The sequence below is a fragment of the Hibiscus syriacus genome, unplaced genomic scaffold, assembly GCF_006381635.1.
Source record: "Hibiscus syriacus cultivar Baekdansim isolate YM2019G1 unplaced genomic scaffold, ASM638163v2 tig00112402_pilon, whole genome shotgun sequence".
NCBI classification, from domain to species: domain Eukaryota; kingdom Viridiplantae; phylum Streptophyta; class Magnoliopsida; order Malvales; family Malvaceae; genus Hibiscus; species Hibiscus syriacus.
In genome coordinates, this window is record NW_024063323.1 from 2,727,718 (window position 1) to 2,747,849 (window position 20,132).

Sequence of the window (20,132 nt, forward strand, 5' to 3'; positions counted from 1 at the left end):
CATTGGAAATATTGCAGTAAAAAACAAAAAAAATTGTAACGCATTGTTGTATTCTTCTAAGGAAGTTATTAATACGTGAATCACGAGCATCGAAGCCAATATAGATCAATCTGCTAACTGCAAGAGCATCAGTGAACTTGCAACAATTGTGTTACTTAGTAGGAGAAAAGTATTACCCATTGTAGCAAAATCAATTAAACAACTAGCCCCAAAGGAAAGATTAAATGATATATAATTCTAAAGCCAAATTAAGCTAATTAGTCCCTCAGGTGCTGTGAAGACAGTTCATTCTTTGTCTCTTATGCAAGGCATTAACAATCGAAATGTAGGTAATGCTCAATGAAACCCATTAAGAATGAAAATGAAGCTGGGGTTGGCATAATTTAAATTGTTATGTTCATTGGATTCGGATGTGAGTGCTGAACATCGGTACATATCCGAAATGCGTATGTTCAATTTTTTTTCTCAAGATTTTTGGACAATCCTTGGATGGTCATATCCCATACCTCAAGAAAAATAAAGAGTCAGAACAACCAACAGAGGTTGAAAAAGCGACAAAGCTGCATTAAACTCTCTCTTATCCGAGATAAAGAAAGGTTCTATTGTATGAAAATACACAAAAGCAGCAAAAACTGGTCTGAATTATGGTAGAAATAAAAGGCATTTGCAACCAGACCAGAATCGAATCCATCCGATTAAATATCATTCTGACATGGGATAGGGTTTGATCATCCAAAACTTGGTCAAAATTGAGCACACTGATTGATATTTATGGCATTGAAATTACTACCGAAAATAGAGCAAACAAATTAAGATTCAGGTTGAAACAAATCCAAAAGCGGAGAATGACAATGCAACACAAAACTAGCAAAAAAAGACCCTTTTCACTTTGGGCTAAATATCCTTAACTATCCTAGATTAATCAAGAAAAAATTATCCTTAACTATCAGTCCACTCTCAATTTTAACTGATGACAAACAAATGCATTTATGAATAATAGGACTTCACCAAATTCAAAACTAGTGAAAAAAGCAAATCACCCCAAGTTCAGTTAAGATGGAATAAAATTATTTTATACAGACACTAAGCATTTGAAATTTTCTTTTTTTAAGAAAGGCGTTCTTTGGAGTGTGAAAACTTACAATGGTGAGGCCTGAAATTGATAGAGAAAGTTTGGTATTGGCACTTGAACTGTGGCAATAAACAGGACATCCTCTTCCTTTCCTCTATCCTTCCCTATTCCTCACTGAATAATTTAAAAACAAAAACTTTGTTTTCGTCTTTAAAACCCCATTGATAACAGTGGTTCCTTTAAAACAACAATGGGTGTTGTTTGATTGGTAGAATGCAGTGCCGAGTTTATAGGAAACAAGGAAGGAGAAGGACAAGGCGTGAATTTGGATATATATAATATGAAAAAAAAAGAAAAAAGAGAATAAGAATTGCCTGAGGGTCAAATTCTTTTTTTTAGAAAAGAAAATTCATTTAATTATCTAAACCAATGGCATCAAGCACAATACTGTTTGAGATACACTCAGGGTAGTCATCTACAAACCAAACTGGAGAAATACATGATAAAGCCCATTTTGCCAAAACATGTGCTACTCTATTTGAGAAGAATGACAAACCCTTTTCTTGTTTACTTTAGGGTAAACTACACGTTTAGTATACTAACTATCATTTTTGTTTGGTTTTAGTCACTCAACTATTATTTTTTTAAACTATTTCTAATGTTACGTTTTACTTTCGTTTTGGTTACCCATCGTTAAAAATTAATAAAATTACTAGCATGATATTTTTTAATGATGATGTGACATTACCTTATGACGACAAATTAGCATCATTGTTAATTTTATAGTGACAGGTGACTAAATAAAACTAAAACTAAACATTATGTATGATTTTTAAAAAAAAATAACTAGGTTACGAAAATGGAACAAAAATCATAGTTAAATTACTAAACGTATAATTTATCCTTTATTTTATCGGAACCAGTTTGAAAATCTTTTTTTAAGTAGAACTATGATATATTCATTTCTAAGAAGCATCATGTTAGGATTATGAAGAGGCTCAATTGAACAACTGAAAAAGTATAAAGGGGTTAATTGATAAAAATGTGATTAGGGAGTAAGGAGAACAAAAGATAGAAAAATTTGCACAAGAATATAAAATGCTTCGACTTATCAACCAAGTCTACATCCACTACCTTAGCTCCTCACTAAGGATTTTCTAATAAATTCACTAATTTGTTCTTTCTTTTTATTAGCTAAGATAGAACCAAAACCCTTTTACAAAAGGTAAAAAAAAAAGTAAACAAATAAACCTCTCAAAGGTAGGGTGTTTACAGATTTAGCTCACTAAAAGCACAAATATTTACAAGAGAGTGAAAATAAGATTGGAAAATTCTTCTCTTGTGTTTGAATGTTTGGATAGGTGTTCTAAACCTTCTTCAAGTGTCCACAACTTGTATTTATATGTTGGAATGTTGTTGTGGTCATTTCTAGCTGTTGGAGGTGTTTTGGAGCCATTAGGGATCAATTTTCGTGCAAAATCTACCCAAAACAGAGGGTATCGGTACTCCTAAAGGTAGTATCGGTACTACCTTTGTTATATTTAAATTAACTAGTCGTTACTAGCTGTTGGGGCATGATGGTATCGATACTATGCCTATATCGATACTAATATACAGAGTAGTATCGGTACCCCTTTGGGTATCAGTACCATTTTTGCATTCTGGAATTTGAGCATTGATGGTAGTATTGGTACTACCTAGTTAGTATCGATACTTCCCTTACCTTTGGTATCTGTACCATATGAACAGTATTGGTATTGTTCATTAGGTATCGATACTGTAAGAACAATATTGGTACTACTTGTCCAGAAAAATGTTTTGTGCTCAATTCCACTTTAAATGAACTTTGAATTATTTTTGAAAACTTTGAAAAAATTCAATTCAAGTCCAAAAACATTTTCCCTTAAATTGTTATAATAAAAATATAGTTCAACAATCTCTCCCTTTTTGATATAACAAAACATTGAAAAATTGTTTTGGCAAACTCCCCCATAATAAAATATTTAATGAAAAATATATCAATTGTTGGAAAAAGTATGAAAAGTTCAGCTCCCCTTTTTCATTAAGAAATTAAAATTTTCAAACCATACTTCTCCCCTTTTTATTAGATAAACTTTAAAGTTCAAAAATAACTTTGGAGAGTAAGTGGTAATTTTTTTCACATTAAAAACCATTTGAAAAATCAAAGCTCCCCCTTAAAAAGTTCCAAACAAAAATTGACTTTAAAAATTTGACACTTAAACAAAATTGAATTTCAACAAAGAGTAACAAAAATGTTAGTAACACAAGAAATTCAATATATCCAAGTCTAAAATACTTTATACAATATCCAATGTTGAAATTAAGTGCATATGCATAAAGCTTTTAAAAATGTTATGCATTTGAAAATTTTGATATCAATTGTTAGAGAGATATCTTTAACATTTAAAACACATGCATAAACATTTAAAATTTAGGTCAAAATTTAAAATTTGTAATATCAAAGCATTTGAAAAGTTGATATCAATTGTTAGAGAGATATCATTTGCATTTAAAACCAATTTTGACCAAAATTAACTATGATGAACTAAAAATTATGAAAAATCATTAAAAATTTAAAATGTTTATCATAAAACCTTTTTAACATACATGAGATGAAAAACAAAACATAACCATTTAAGATCAAAACTCATTCATGTCAAAAATCAAATGAGCAACCAATTATGCAAAACTAAAAAGCTTTTAAGCTTAGAGGTTACCCACTTCTTTTAGAGTGTGGCTAGAGCATCTTGATTTCTTCATTTTCATGATCATTGCTCCCACACACCTACAAGAGATATTTATTTGATTTTGGTATCCAAATTGCTTGGATCCTTGGACGTTAGTTTCAATACCCCTTGTTCCCTTAGGAACCCATACTTGTCTAATTTTAAAAGATTTTTGTTTTCTTTATGGGACTAGTATGTTCCAAATGACCATAGAAATGACAATGTGAACATTTTTCCATTTTTAAACATAATGTGTTGCTTTGAGAAATTAATTATTTTTCTTTTGTTAAGCTCTCAAGCTTAACTTTCAAATCAAAATTTTCTTTTTCTAAATCATTGATTTTGACTTTTGAAAGCTCTAAATCATTTTTCAAAATTTCATTTTGATTTTCAAAATCAACTTTGGCTTTCAAAATCAAATTATTTTCAACTTTAAATTTTGAAATCAATTTCTTATATTTGGAATTCATGGTCTCAAATTCCAAATACAACTCATTATAAGCATCTTGTAACTCATCAAAAGAATATGAATTTAAATCATTAGAGTTAGAATATACCATTGAATCTATTTCGATAGCCATGAGGCATAGGTTGGCTATTACATCTTCATCATTTGAGTCATCTTCATCATTCCAAGCCGCCACAAATGCCTTTTTCTTGCTTGATCCCTTCTTATTTAGGAGAGGGCATTCATACTTGACATGCCCCTTTCTTTGACAATTGAAGCACACCACGGGACCCTTCTTCTTGGTTGATTCATGCTTCACTTCCTTTGAAGACATGAATCTCTTAAACTTTTTGAAGAGCTTGTACATCTCTTCTTCTTCATCGTCTTCATTCACCTCTTCACTTGAATCTTGATTGCTTTCATTGGTGGACTTGAAGGCAATGTCTACCTCCTTCTTCTTCTTGTTTTGCTTCTCTTCATCTTCTTTCACCATCAACTCATGAGTAAGAAGAGAACCAATCTACTCATCGAGAGTGAGAGACTTTAGATCTCTAGCTTCTATAATTGTCATCTTATTCGATTACTAAGACTTTGGAAGAGAGTATATCATCTTCCTCATAAGCTTCTCATTGGAGATTAGTTCTCCAAATCCCTTAATACCATTGATAATCACGGAAAATTTATACGTCGTAGCTTTGATGTCTTCATCGAGTTTCATCTTGAAATTCTCATAGCTATGGTTGAGAAGACTTATCTTGGTTTCCCTCACTTCATCGGTTCCTTCATGAGTGACTTGGAGCTTATCCATATCTCCTTAGCATTGGAACAAGATGAGACTCTTTCATATTCATCTGGGCCTAATGCACAAAAGAGAATGTGCATAGCCTTAGCATTGAGTTGGAACTTCTTCTTCTCTCCATCACTTCAATCGTTCATCTCGCCGGTTGGAATGGTGTAACCTTTCATGATAGAGTTCCAAGCTTCTAGATCATTTACTTAAATGAAGAGCATCATCCTATTCTTCCAATAGGCATAATTTGCTCCATTGAAGTAGGGTGACTTGTTCACCGGTTGTGAATCTTCAATGTAGTAGGCACCGGAGGTTGAAGCCATTTCTTTTTTGGTTGTTCGGGAATCGGTAGAGCTTCTTCGAGAATCGTCTCAAGATGGTTAAACCTTCTAATAAGTCAAGCTATGATACCAATTGTTAGGATTATGAAGAGACTCAATTGAACAACCGAAAAAGTACAAAGGGGGTTAATTGATAAAAATATGATTAGGGAGTAAAGAGAACAAAAGATAGAAAAATTTGGCACAAGGATATAAAGTGGTTCAACTTATCAACCAAGTCTGCATCCACTATCTTAGCTCCTCGCTAAGGATTTTCTAACAAATTCATTAATTTGTTCTTTCTTTTTCAAAGATAAAGAGATATCCTTTACAACTCCCTATATTTTGAATTGGCTAAGATAGAACCAAAACCCCTTTACAAAAGGTAAAAAGAAGTAAAGAAATAAAACTCTCAAAGGTAGGGTGTTTACAGATTTAGCACACTAAAAACACAAATATTTACAAGAGAGATGAAAATAAGATTTGAAAATTCTTCTTTTGTGTTTGAATGCTTGGATAGGTGTTATAAAACTTATTCAAGTGTCCACAACTTGTATTTATATGTTGGAATGTTTTTGTGAACGTTTCTAGCCGTTGGAGGTGTTTTGGAGTCGTTGGGGATCAATTTTCGTGCAAAATAAAGCTTCCCAGAACAAAGGGTATCAGTACTCCTAAAGGGAGTAACGATACTACCTTTGTTATATTTAAATTAACTAGCCGTTACTAGCCCTTGGGGTCTGATAGTATTGATACTATGCCTATGGTATCGATATTACTATATAAAGTAGTATCGGTACCCCTTTGAGTATCGGTACCATTTTTGTATTCTGGAATTTGAGCATTGATGGTATTATCGGTACTACCTAGTGATTATCGATACTACCTAGTGAGTATCGATACTTCCCTTACCTTTGGTATCGGTACCATATGAATAGTATTGGTATGTTCATTAGGTATCGATAATGTTCTTACAGTATCGGTACTAGTTGTCTAGAAAAACGTTTTGTGCTCAATTCCACTTATAAATGGACTTTGAATTATTTTTGAAAACTTTGAACAAATTCAATTCAAGTGCATAAACATTTTGCCTTAAATTATTATATCAAAATATAGTTCAACACATCATTAACAACGTTGTGTCAAATACATACTGGACAAATACAATCGTGACTATCATAAGTAAAATATAACAATGATCGACTAGTGATGGCCTAATAAGTAATAGCGTAAATAATTAAGGCAACGACGTACATAAACATATCACTCCTACGGCCCCAAGCATCAAACATAGAGGAGAAAAACTTAAAGAAAATCCAAAACAGACAAATGAAAAAGCGATATCCCCTTAACGACAATCACATTCGGCTAGCTATTCAATAACCAACTGATCGTCATGGACAAACGAACAAAAAAGCCAGGCATTGGGAAAGCAATCAACCATGAAATTATGAAGAAGCATAGATTTAGAAGAAGACCAATAAAAAAATTGCATCGAAAGTCCAAAAAGCTCTAGTAGCCATGATACTCTTTATCAGAAAATGGCCAAGAAAAAACATCATTATTAAAATATGTTAAACTATAATTGAAAACTAGTAAAAGTAGATAAAAATTAACGAAAAATAGGAACAACATGACAGGGAGATAGTCGTGTAAGGTCACCACAACTGCCTGAGAAAGAGAAAAACTTGCGTAACTGGCGGCCAAGTAAAATAACTGTTGTAGAGAAAAAGTAACTGCTGTGATAGAGAGGTTTTTGAAAATTCTTAGTTGAAAGATAATGATAAATTTAGAGATGGGCATTTAACCCAGACCCGATGGGTTTTGACCCGACCCTATAAAGTTGATTTTTTTAAATCGGGTTCAGGTAGGGTTACATATAAGAAAATATCGGGTTCGGGTTAGAGTCAGATTTAGACTAAAAAATATCTAACTCGACTCGATATAATTATAAAATAATATTTAATGTATTTACAAAAATACCACTATATATATATAATTTTTAGGGTTTTGTTTTCATTTCTCTTCTCCCACATTTTTGTCGTTCTTCCTATCTCTCCTTCTCCTTCTCCCTCTTTTTCTTTGTTTTTCTTTTGTTTTCCATTTCCTATTTTTGTTTTTTAATTTTTTTTCATTGTTCTTCATTTCCTATGCATTTTTAGAGTTTATTTTGTTTTTTACCATCATCAACAACAATCATCTATGGTCTCTCTCATCTCATAGCAACAATTTTTTAAAGATTGTCTTTCAAATTTCGAATGATGATTCAAGTATCGCATGCAACATTTATGGATTAGATTTCTTCTTCTAGTTATTATTTTGTTTTTTGAAATTATTTTTAAAAATTCCAGATTTCCCATAGTTCAACATAGTTTTTCATTTTATTTTTATGTTTGTTTGTGTGTTTGGTTAGTAAGAAAACTGGGAAAATATTAAAAAGATGGGAATAAACGAGAAAATAAGGAAAATCTGGGATTGATAGGTCGGATCGGGTTTTCCGATCAAATTTTGGGTCGGATGGAACTCTTCAAAATCGGAGATAGGTCGGGTGATGGGTAGAGTATAACACTTCTCAGGTCGGAGTCAGATAGGCCAAAAATCTGACCCGACCCGTGCCCATCCCTAATTAAATTTAGAGTAAAATTTTGTAAAAAATTATAGTACAATAAAAAAATATAGGTTGGAGTTAAATAACCAATAGCACATTTCCAAATTATGAGATATAAAATAAAAATCCAAAGCTTAAATGCCACATAAATTAATAGGAATAGGTTGTTTAAGATTAATCCGGCTTTAAGGTCCACTAAAATTTAATTTTAATAAAAATATTTTATTATTGTACTATAAATTCCCTTGACACAAATTATTATTTATTAGTTTGAATTTTTAGATAAGTAATTTTTTCAAATATTAGTATATCTCATGTGCACATAATTATTGATTTCTATTCTTTTGTATTAAAGTTTAATACTTTTAAGTAATTCTAATTCAGGAATGTACCTAAGGATTGACGGAGACATCTTAAAAAAAATTAAATTCTAATATATTTTAGATATTTTTATTTTTATTAATAATTTATTATTATTTTTAAAATTTATAAATTCACCTCTCTTAAAATTTTATAACTTCACCGAAATTGTTTTTACAATAATGTAATGAAAAAAGTTTTACTATTCGCGTCCATGGTGTGTCGCTAGGACTACCATGCGTCTTCAGCCAAGGGGGAACGCAACAATTGCAATACGTATTCGACCAAGGGGAAACGCAGCAATTGCAATGTGTCTTCGGTTTGCTCTCCTGCTTCCCGCCAGCTCTTACTCACGTGAAGCTGCATGCATGCATGGCAGCAATAATGCTGCAAAAAAACAATTGATACGGGAAGCAATAATGCGTGCATGGTACCATTATTGGTACCCAATAATGTTATAATAATTATGTAAAGGGGATGACATTTGAAATATATAGGATATGGGTGAACCGAAAATCAAGTGAAAAGAAGAGACTTGGAGAGGAGAAGAAAGAAAGAAGAAATTTTGATTGATTATTTTATTCATAAATTAGTATAGATAAATTTTTATTGTTGTTGTTTAAATTAGTTAGTTAGTTTAGATTATTTTTAGATTAAATTATCTTTGTTTAAATTAATTTTTAGATGATTTCATTACATCAGAATGAGTTTTTAGCGGCGTTTACTATACAAACGCGGATAATATTTTACACATCGCGGTGTTCATATAAAAAACACTACTAAATGTCAAAATTAGAGGTGTTTTCAACAGAAACGCCACTATAGAATTACAAACTTATGCAACGTTGAAACAACAAATGGAGGCTGCTGCTAAATCTGAGGTCTGCTCTTTTCTATCTCTCTTTTGTTTTGTGTTTTTTCCTTTTCATTTTTCTAATTATATAAACGAGGCAAGAAGGTTTGTTTGGGATTTTAGGATTATAAAGAAACTGCGATGATACGTGATTCTTTGAAGATATTCGAGGAAGAGGAGCCTGTTTTGAGATTTAGGAGGTTGATCAAAGAGGCTGTTGCTGCTGAAAGATTTGAGGTATTTCCCCAACATTCTAATGTCTCTTTTGTTTTTACCTGCCTTTTATTGATTCACATTCAATAGCTTTGAAAGATTCGGAATCATGGAATTTGGCATTTTAGTTTGAACTTTGAAATGCTATCTGAATTACTACTAACTTTCAGTTAAATATGTTCTCATAATCAAGCTACAGATTGCAGTATGGCAGTACTTAGTTCACATTTCATGTTTACTTTTTCTTGAGTTTCAGAATGGATAAGCTAAAATATTAAAACTTAGTTTTAGTTCTTCAAGTCAGTAAGTTTAAACACAATTATGAGCTTTATTTTTGGGTCTCTAGTGACGCAAGTTGCTAGCCTGTTCTCAGTTTTTGGCATTCTGTTAGAGTTTCTTTATGATATGTTTACATCGTACTCGTATATTTTGGCTTTGTTTCTTTATCTGCATATACAATTTTGTTAGGTCTGGCTTCTAATTTTATTTCCCGACTCCCTGAAGGCCCAAATGACGTCTTCAGCCAAAGGGCATGGTTCGATGATAGGCTCACGGATGGGAAATAGGAGAGCTACACCGTTTTTGAGTGGTGAGAGGAATGAGAATAAATTAAAGAAGCCAACTACGTTCTTATGCAAGTTGAAGCGAGGAAATTATTATTTTTCCTCCTTGTTTGCAATTTTGTTTGGTTCTTAGGCTAAATTGAATTAGAAACTAAACATATAAATTTCATGTTTATGATATCAAATTTACTATTAAGCTTTTTAAATTTCACGTTTATTATCTTGCCTTAATGAGTTTTATCTAGTTTAAGTTTATTGATGCCATCTTTTGTCCTACTTATTATTTATGCTGATATGAAAATATCCCTGGTTGACTTATGATGAAATTCGATAGAATAATCAGTGTTTGACATGGCTCTGATATTTGTGGCTTAAGTAGGTTGATGTACAATAGATTAACTTGATTTTTTTTTTTGCTCAAATATGTTTTTTCACCTTTCCTCGCATGTCTATGTATTATAATACTTTTTGGCTGAGCACTGAACTTGATCATTATTTTCTGCATGCGATTTCCTTATTATTTTCCCATATGAAATTTCTTTTTCATGTTGGAAAGTATTCCTTTTTGTTACTTGTTTGACTATTTAAGTCTGAAGAATATTTATACTATTTACTTCTGATATTGACAATCATTTATATTGGAATTTATTCTCAAGCAACTATGGGATACCATATGTGCTTTGATTATTGGAATTTGATCATTTGCAGGAGCAGTTGGCTATCACCCTTGTGTTTTGATTGATTCCTATAAACTTGGGAGGGGAAAACCAAGTTTTCAGTTTGCTACCACTCTTTTGTATTTTGATTGATTCCTATAGGCCACGTTACTTGTATTCATGGATTAAAAATGTAACAGCATATATTTATTCTTCTTTCGATTGTGTCTTGTAAAAGATCAGGGTTGTGGATATATTGGTGGCAACCCCAGGAAGGCTATCCACAAAGGGATTTACACTTGAGCATCTATGTTACCTTGTAAGTAGTAGACTACTTGTATGCAGTGTAAATATTATTGTAGTGAACAATGTTGAACAATGATGAATGACGTTATATTTCAGCTGGATGTTTGTAAACTTTGATTTATATATATTTTTTTATGTATTTTTACTTAAGTGGAATCGTAAAAACATTTCAAGATTGTTATTCGATATTGTTAAATGTTAAATTTGGGTAATAAAAAGCAGGAAAAACCCCATAGAAAATCGGTTGTGGTTAGCGGCATTTTAGAATGAAAAACGCCACTAACGAAGTACAAAAAATTAACGTCATTTGTACAAAAACGATGCTTCAGAACCATACTATTGCGGCCTTTGTATCAGAAACGCCCCCATAGAACCAAACCTGTTGTTGCATTTGTATAAAAATGTCGCTATAGAACCTGACCTGTTGCGACATTTGTATAAAAAACATCGCTAAAGATCCTGACCTATTGTGGCGTTTGTATAAAAAACGCCGCTATAAAACCTGACCTATTGCGACATTTGTGAAAGTAAAACACCGCTATAGAACTTGACCTATTTCGACACTTGTGAAAGTAAAACGCCATTAACATTTGTGGTGCCAGTTTGGCCGACGTTTTTTATGGCTTTTTTTACGCCGGGAGTAGTTTTAACGACGCTTTAAAACGTCGCTATAGATCTATTTTTCTGTAGTGATCTACTATTGTTAAAAAAATGTTACAAATTCATTCAAATGGTAGAACAAAACAACTACTGAAACTTGACAATATACATATTTCTAGCCATTTAGAAATGACAGTGTTATTATTATTTAATATAATAATATTATTTTACTTGAGAACGAATTATTATTATTAAATATTAGAATTTTATTTTATGATTAATTAATTAACTTCATGGGATTTAATTAATTGTAGGAAGATGCGTAGCGAGTCTTCCGTCATCAAGTAAATATTCACATGAAGCCACACATTTGATTGAAGATAAATTGCAAGAGGCTGAATTTTACTATGTAACATTTGTTCGAGAGTATAAGTTGGTCTCATGTTAGATCAGTACATTGATTGAACATTGGAGACCAGAAACACATACGTTTGATTTTCGTGGCAGAATGCACAATAACTTTGAAGGACGTGGACATGTAACCCGGGGTCCCAACAAATGGGATGCTAGTGGTGCGGATAAATGATTACAAGGTGTATCAACTTTGTAATGTGTTACTTGGTAAGATGATAGTAAAACCAAAATTAAAATGTAATACCCAAAATTTCAACAAGTAATCAAAATGTAAAATTTGAAAGTTTTATGGCTAAAATATAAATTTGGAAAAGTTTAGGGACCTAAAGTGTGATTTTTAAAAGTTATATATTTTGATCCCGTAAATAAATAGTTCCCTTTAAAAGTAGTATTTTCGTGTGTTTCAAATTTTTGATTCGGGATTTGTAGAAAAATTTATTAATAAGTAGAGTTTAGTAAAATATTTAGATATTCGGATTGAATTGAAAGTTTACAAAATTTGAAGGATGGTAGTATGAGGTTAGAAACATTATTCTGATATTTTCAATTGAAGAAATTTGATGTGGATCAGTCGGATTAAATGGATTTTCCATGTTAAAGTGTTTAAAAGTATATACATGCCATTAGGATGTCCGAGTCACTGATATGGTGTGATTAAATGATTTGATGAATGATGCTGATTTTTATTAGCGTGAAATAGTATGCAATCAAATTAGATGTCCTAAGTAGGAAAAATTTGTTTCGAACTACCGATTTAGAACTTCCTCTTGAAGTTAATAATCAGGATAAGAAAGTTAATATCGATCATCTTGGGCGGTCTGCATATGATGGTGCATTGACACAGTGAGGAGTGTTATTGCCACATGATTATGCTGAAAGGAAGATTGAGGTTATTCCTAATTCGAACAAACTAGAGAAAACTCTATATACCGTTCTAGAAAGGTTAGCGTCGTAAGAGATCTTTTATTTTGTGAAAAGAATGTTCCTCCCAATTGGCGTGGAAGAAGCTAAAATGTGGTTGTAATTCACTCATTTGAAAAAGAGGATATCGACCAAGGGAAATCTACTATTATGTTTGGAGAACGCGAAATTGAACTTGAGACTGAATATGACCCTGAAATCGATGAATAAGATAAGTATTAAATTGTCAAGAGAGATATTTGATTAGAATTGATTTCGGGAAAAAATAGAGTGAAGGATAAACGTTTTGGCCCATAAGGCAAGGATAAGGTGCGTATAAGTTGCTATTAAGAGAGATATTTGATTAAATTGTCAAGAGAGATATTTGATTAGAATTGATATCGGTTATTTCCTTTGTCAGACCCTAATAGATTGTTGTTTAAAGTCATTGATTCGGAAAGATTACAAGATTCTCTACAATTTTGTTTCACATGCAGGTACAAGCAAGCGAGCAAAGTAGGGAACGCTTTAGTATCATTTTTGGGAAGTAACATATGCCACCAGAACCAATAAAGACTTCCTATTTTATTATTTTCATTTGTTTATTAAAGATGTTTTTTTAACTGCTCTTATTCAAATCTGTTTAAATCGTCTTTTTTCTAAGTTACGTACGTTTAGTTTTAAAAAAGACTTTATTAATTATGAATATTAGTTTATTAAATCGTATTTATTTACAATCGATACAATATTTAAATCAGATAGTTTTCTGACAGTTTATGATACAGTATTGAATTGCCTAATTGTTGTCTAAAACTAAGTCCAATTTTGATATTAAAATATTAATTTACAATTTTTACGCAACTACTATTTTTAAATAATTGCTCGATTTAGCAATTTAAAAAAATACAAATTTTTTAGCGTCTTTCAATGGTGAATGTTTGTGAATGGTTGATGTGACATTTTTGATTTATGGGATCATATATGGGAAGAGAGTATTACATAAAAGGTCGAAGTTTGAGTCTATGATAGTTGGAGAATCAATTTTCGCTCGATCGAGATAATACCGAGCAAGAAATTTTTATATGCAACTCGAGCATATATATTGCAATTGATTGGGGGAATTTTGGTGCATGATAAATCTGGTAATTTAGTTCACACTCAGTATCTCTCGTTTTTATAAAATTTTGAGAATATTCGTCAATATAGTTAAGGAACAATGATATTGGCATTCTTGTACTGTAAGATGTGAAAGGCTTCATTAATCGTAAATGGTATCAATACAATGGGAATCTGTGGATGTTTGATGTTACTAGAATCATGGGCTTGGCACAAACTTTCATTTTTAACACGATTAGTCGAACTACGATTATTTTTCTTTTGCTGAAAGGTAATATTTCTATTTGGTTTTGATTTACAATCTTAATTATTATTTTATTTATTTTTATTAAAAATAATTAACGAATATTTTTTAATTGATTTACACATGAGTGCATAAAATAGAAAGAACGAGATTGGTACATAACAATTTTAAAGAGTTTATGTTGAATATTGACATTAGAAGCAATATATATATATATATATATGAATTGAATTTTAAAGTAACTTCTTTTCCTCTTTCTATTATGCTTACCTTAAATTTTTATGTTTATTTATTTATTATTATTATTTTATAAGGCAAAATTAATTTATATGATTTTTAAATTTATTTTACAGTTTATTTGGGGGTCGTACGTAGGTGATGAAATTACTTCATGTTTGCTACAAGATGTTTGAGATGGTTGTCAATATTGGTGTGTTATTACACCGTTGATTTATTTTGTTTTTGTCAAGTTTTAGTCTTGGAATAAAGTGTTGAGGTAGTTTGACAACCTATTTCGCAGTTTCCATACAATCACGAGGATCTCTACAAATTAGATGCACGGGGTAAGCATGAGGAGAATTGGGTTCAGAAGCATGCAAACTTCATTAATATTTGGAACAACAGAGGTTCATACTTGTCAGCTCTTACTCCCATTCAAGATGATGACTTTGAATTTTTAGACTTCGACTTACCTTAGCTATTATTGGGATAATGGAAAGTCTTACTTGACAACTCAGAGTGAAAGGCGGAAATTTCAAAAATATAAGAATACTTACGGTAAAATCAAAAAATCTATACCGAGTGAGAGTTTTTCTCACCATGAAGCGGGATTGTTTCATCAAGCATTTAATGATTCTATTGTTCCAACATACATACTTGAGTTTAAGCATCCTGCAGCCATCCAAGTTGATATATCCTCATGTACTCATCTACTCTCACATGTTTGAATCAACGTATGATTTTGAGCACATGACATCCATGATGTCAAATACGACTATTTGTTAGTCTACGTTTCCAACAGAGATATGTGAATAGATTGGTGGAATGGGAGAGCAGAGTGGTGGGTATATATTTACAACACCAAATCATATGCATTTGTGAATGAAGAGGATGACTATCAAACTTCTGAGCAACTGTAACGGCCATAACACAATCAATACCCACCTTTACATTATGATTCCTTAACACCCTGGCACCAACAAGAATTATAAACATTACATTGTTATTTGTATCTCAATATTAAAGAAAATGTTATTTATTTTTCCAATCAGGTGGTTTAATTTCATTTAATTTATCTCACTCATTCAAATAAAATGTGAAAAATCCATCACATTGATTAAAAAATAAATACGAAAAACTAACCATTCATTCATTCATTCAAATAAAATATGGAAATCTATCCATCAAACTCATTCAAATTGAAATAAAAGAAATTCAAATATTCATTCAAATACAAATACATATATGATTACTAATGATCTTGCCAGATTTGGACACTTTTTAATGACTTTCACCCTACATAATATGTATCTCTTCGATTGAGCTTTCTCTCTACTATGGAAATACATATTAGTATGAATACGAGTGGACTCAGGTCGACTCTTTGGACTTCTACGAAGCATTGGATTTGGCAATCATTTATCATAAGCCTTTTTTGTCCAATGTGATTAATCTATCTGAAAGCATAGTTGTAGACATTTAATATCCTCTATATGTGAAGACACTTATCAACATAAGTGTACGCGTTTATACTGATATATATACATGGATCGACTGAATGAGCACATGAATTTCTCCATGCCTGAAAATGACTATAGTCACCATCTATGTCATAAATCGACTCTAAATATTTAACTTTCTCCTCCTTTGTTGCGGCGTATGCATGACAACAAAAATATGGCAATTCAGTTAAAGTTATGAACAAACATTGAGGTTTCCAATCACTCATTTGCTTTCATTGCTTCCATCAGTGCATGAGCCCAAGTTTGACCTCTATTTATGAGACACTAAATCTCTCTCCCTTTATCAAACCAACCCTTAACCAACCTAAAGTACATCTCTTTCACCACACTCGCTATTGGGAGATGATGTGTACATTTTAGTACAGAATTAATGGCCTCAATAAGGTTTGTTGTCATGTGTTCGTATCACCAACCTCCATCCTATTATTGTGACCATTTTTCTCATAGAATTTTCAAAGCCTAGTTCCAAACACTCACCATAAACACCTTCAAATTCTCCAACCTCTTATCAAAATTTGGTTGAAGCAGTTTGTATCATGTTTCATAATATATATTGTGTTAAACATCAATTAAAAAATACATAACTGGATACACACATATTGAAAATAAAATAAAACTTACACATGTTTACTATTTCACTACGAATGCGGGTGTTATGAAACTGATATTGTTCTTACCAATATGACAGATATAAAATATGGGATATACATGTGAAGGTATCTAATGACTTCCTGGTTGTTTAATTACCGCCAAAATATATGTTCCTGGATCGAAAATCAAGCAAACTCCATCTTCTCGAATAACATATTGACATAGTTTGGTCAAAAAGAAATCTCAAGTCTCTATTATCTATCATTCAACAATGAAAAATGCAAGTTGGAATATATTTTGTTCATCGTCTTGTGCAACTACTATTAACAATACATACTTATATGGACTATACAACTATATGCCATCTACTTGGACCATACGTTTCTGATAGGGAAGCGGTGGCGGATTGTTGAACGTTGCTCTTGTTGAAGAATCAAACCTAGAAAGCTCTAGACTCGATGAAGAACAAAGGTGATGAATATGGGAAGGTGGCGGCAGTCGCTAGGATTGTTTAGGGTTTCTTTTATGTGCTAGAATCAAGACAAAACGATTAGAATAAAATAAACAAAAGATAAATAAATGAAAGATGAAATAAGATAATAAAGAAATCAAAAGATCTCCCTTATGAAGGTGAACGGTAAAGATGATTGATGGTGCGGATGGATTTGTGGAAAAATAGATGGATAAGTGTCCTATCGAGCCCTCCTAGTCTCAATGAAAAGGAAAACACGATAAATGGCTCTAACCAACCCTCCTAGTCGCGATGAAAAGGTAAATTGGAGTGTGAAGATTAATCTCCCTCACAAGAACTTGAAAGAACTCCAGGAGAAGAAGCTTCGAAGGCACAAGGCAATCAGCACTTGCAAAAACAAACTCTCGTTGTAATATTGATCAAAGAAATCTTATTTACAAAGTTGAATGAAGCCTCCTTTATATAGGGGCTGAGTTCTAAATGTCTTAAATAACTAATGAATAAAATAATAATAAACTAAACGTGTCTTAACTCTAATTCCTAATAAAATAATAATAACTAAAGATAATATTTTAACCCAACCTTAATTCCTAATAAAATAATAAGTCTAATCCTAAAAGATAATGCATCATCCTATACTAAGTTATATTACAAATAATCAATAAAAATATTGAAAATTCGTAATATTTACAATATTCCGTATTAATCCCGTATAGGATTTTTCTGCATGCACCGTCTTCAGTAAAATAGCCATATCTTGAGTTCCCGATATCGGATTGATGCGATTTAAGAACCATTGGAAAGATAAGAGACAGACGGTCGTATCTCCAGAAGACATATTGACTAAATAAGATCAGGATCCCATTCAAAAAGTCGTCGTAAGTCTGCTTCTGTTCTGATCTTCTTTTCCAATGTTTGGACGAGTGGATCATTTGGAAGAGTTATTATTTCTTCCTTTGATGTGAGCCTTGTGATGCATGTATCATCCTCCCTTTCTCCAAAAAGATTCGACCTCGAATCTGAAACATTAAAGGGAGCAACATTAGAATCATTTAATGATTCATTCACATTATACTTACCGAATAGATATGCTTTGAATCTTCGAGACTTTGTTCTTCTAATAGGTTCGAGTAGAAACATTTGTCCAAAGAAGCATGTATTATGGACTCTGGTGCATGTATCAGTTTCCAAAATAGAATTCCTTCTATGCATGACCTGAATGCCCAAAAGAGTCTATGAAATATTTTCTTCCTTGGAACAAGTTCACCGAGCTTTTTTGTCGTATGCAGGCATGGTTTGAGACTTTACTATGTTTATCTGGATGAATTGCTTCATTACTTGTAACAAATTTGATAGTTCATTGTAAGATATATCATAATCTTCATACGTCAGATTCATTGCCTTAAATTTTTCATTCCAAACCTTGTTGTATTTTACATGGTATCCAAACTAGCTTCGAATAGATGCAACTAACATTGAACAATGACTCCTTGGATTTTTTTAACCAACACCTTCACGTATTCGTATATTACATTGGAGTCCAATACTCGATGGTCTTGTTCGATGAAGTTTTACAAACATGTGTGTTGACCATTATACCTTGTGATGACCCAAGCATCGTGCCTCTGAATTTTCGACACTTTGATCTTCCAGTTGCTCGAATTTCGTTGTCCGACCTTCGATCGACGAACCAAAACCATCATCGTGTTCGTTGTCGACCGAGGAACAAAACCCCTCATACCTTTCGTTGTGAATCATCGTCGTTCGTCGTTAATTTCAGTCGGAAGTATCGTCGGTAATAACTCGATTTTCGTTGGTTTTTCGTCAATTCACGACGATCCGGCAATCCGTTTTCGACACCTTACGCACTATCGCGTTCCGAGTCTATCGGTGTCCTCCTTATCTCCGTCGACGGTGGAGCGTTAGGAGGTGAAGCGGTCAAAGTTTCCGATATTTTGAAATCGAGCTCTCGTCGTTCAAAATTATGAACCGAGCTTTGCAAGTGCCTCAAAATCGCTTAAAATAATTTTTAGGAATTTTCCGACACCGTAGCACTATTCACGCGCCACACGCCACCCCGAGAGTGGGCATCGTTTGGGTGATAATTTTGTAATTAATTTATGTTTGGGTGCTATTTGTGTAAAATTCAGATGTTAGTTTAGTAAATATTTGCAAAATGTGGCTAATTAGGTAATTAATTTCTATTAGGGTGATATTTGTGTAAAATGGCCGACTGTTGACCGTTGACCACCAGCGTTGACCACAGTTGACCAGAACTTTGACCGGGTATTAAACGACCTTTGACTTTGACCAAGTATACCTATCCTGACATTTTTCGACGTTCCGAATCCGATTCCGTAGTCCGTTTTTCAAAATTCGGATCCGAAGGTCTCGAAATTGCCAGTCAAACCCGTTGAGTTTGATTTTGACCGAAAGTTTCAAATTTTCGAAAAGTCATATTTTATGCTTTCGACGTCCTAAGTCCGAATCTGAAGTCCGTTTCGCCAAGTTCGAACTCGGTAAGTTGTTTTTCACTGATTTATCATTCGATTCGATCCATTTTTCAGAATTAAGCTCCGTTTTTTATATAATTTCTATTGATATGGATCCGAGGAAATATTGGAAGATGATTTCAAGATCGAGGGCGTTCGAATGGAATTTAAAGGTCGATCAGTATTGCACGGAAATTGAGGTAATACTTTACTACCTCTTTATGCTTATTGGAATATGTTGATATTGGTAAATGCATGAATAAGATAATGTTGGTCACTTTTGTGGAGTTGATTAATTTCTACACTCGATCTGAATACGGTAAAAAGGTTCAGTAACTGATTATGGTTCAGATGACTTTTATAAGAAATTGAGGGATTGTTAGGATTAAATTACAAGTTATGTTCTTAGTGATAAAGAAATCAACATGAATCTGTAACTTATAATTTATTTCATCAAAGAATAAATGTTAAAGGTACTTGGATGAGAAATTATGAGAATACTTTGGTAGGGTAAAATTATGGAAATGCCCTTATGTTATAAAAAAGACAAGATTTGGAATATAGAAGTTTGATAAGAGGTTTTTAAAAACATATTGATCTGATAAAAATATTGATGTGCATAAGAAAT

The 20,132-nt window shown here is 32.3% G+C and overlaps 1 long non-coding RNA gene across 1 annotated transcript; it reads left to right on the forward strand.

Annotated features, from left to right (window-relative positions):
* Positions 1-48: 48 nt before the first annotated feature.
* On the forward strand, positions 49-19,988 carry LOC120179121. Its single transcript, XR_005521580.1, has 3 exons — positions 49-395; positions 10,932-10,946; positions 19,978-19,988. It is a non-coding gene; the product is annotated as an uncharacterized LOC120179121 (long non-coding RNA).
* The last annotated feature ends 144 nt before the right edge of the window (positions 19,989-20,132 follow it).